At 40.8% G+C, this 1,281-nt stretch overlaps 1 protein-coding gene across 1 annotated transcript in view; it reads right to left on the reverse strand.

Annotated features, from left to right (window-relative positions):
- The window catches only part of LOC101862164 (acetylcholinesterase-like), a 91,318-nt gene that overhangs the window by 51,479 nt on the left and 38,558 nt on the right, over positions 1-1,281 (reverse strand). The window lies entirely within an intron of this gene.

Below are 1,281 nucleotides of genomic sequence, written 5' to 3' on the forward strand. Positions count from 1 at the left end.
GTGTGTGTGTGTGTGAGTGTGTGTATGTGTGTATGCGGGGTTTTTTTTACAAGGTATACACAGAGAGAGAGAGATGAGTGAGGGGGAGAGAGAGAGAGAGAGAGAGAGAGAGAGAGAGAGAGAGAGAGAGTATAAGTTACAACCAAAATACATGATAACATAGACCAATTGAAAATGATCTACTTACCGAATAAAATCTCCTTTCACTTGAACGACCCTCCTAGTCTAGCTGTCGTTGATGAAATGCAAACACTCTCCGAAAAACCACAAACACACAAGTACACACACACAAACACGCAGGGGACCACTCTTGTCCTCAAAGAATCCTCAACTCACACGAGTTTTAAATCATACAGATCAAGATCTAGAATCTAGGCCCCGTGTCTCTTTTCTGTACAATCGACGAAAGTCACAACGCGATGACTAGGCGCAATCCTTCAATCGTTTATTCATTCTTGCACTTCACTACACACACACACATAGATCTACGCCGATCCCAAAACTGAAAACCTAGATCTAGTCAGGTCTAGATTCTCGGTCTTGTTGAAGTTGTTAACGTACTCAGTGGCCCAGCATGAACAGGAACTGCAGCACTCTATTGAAGTGTATCCTTGTTTGTTTTGGTTTTTCCTTTGTTTTTTAAAGAAAGAAATCTAAGGAGAAAAACATCAGAAAGGGTTGTAAATGATCCACCGACGAAAAAACAAACACTCAAACTTCAATTTGTCGCACAAACAACATTTGGGTACACTGAAAATTTTATTCCGCTGAGGCCTGTGTGTTGAATGGAGTGGATGAAACCTTGCTTGACGATAACGATTTCCAACATTCGTCTATTACAGATGGGTTAGCTGTTCGTCCTTGTCGATACCGGATAGTGACGGGGAGAAGTAATGGTTATTCGATACCTCTTAGCTTATTTAGTATGCGCTGTTTTGGGGCACTTTCAAAAGAGAAGAGAGGCTTTGCTATTTTTACAGATTTTTCTTTTGTGTTTGTTTGTTGGTTGGTTGGTTTTCTGTTTGTTTGGATTTTGTTGTTTTGTTTTTTGTTGTTGTTATGTTGGGTTTGTTTTGTTTGTTTGTTTGTTTTGGGGTTTTTTGGGGTGGGGGGTGGTGGTAAACCTGCTATTTAAAAACACCGGTAATACAATGCATTCTACACCCACTAGAACTAAGAAAGATGCACATTCGCTTTTTCTGATATGTGTGTGCGTGTGAGTCTGTGTGTGTGTGTGAGAGAGAGAGAGAGAGAGAGAGAGAGAGTGTGTGTGTGTGTGTG

The sequence above is a fragment of the Aplysia californica genome, unplaced genomic scaffold (assembly GCF_000002075.1).
Source record: "Aplysia californica isolate F4 #8 unplaced genomic scaffold, AplCal3.0 scaffold00030, whole genome shotgun sequence".
In the NCBI taxonomy this organism is placed as follows: Eukaryota; Metazoa; Mollusca; class Gastropoda; order Aplysiida; family Aplysiidae; genus Aplysia; species Aplysia californica.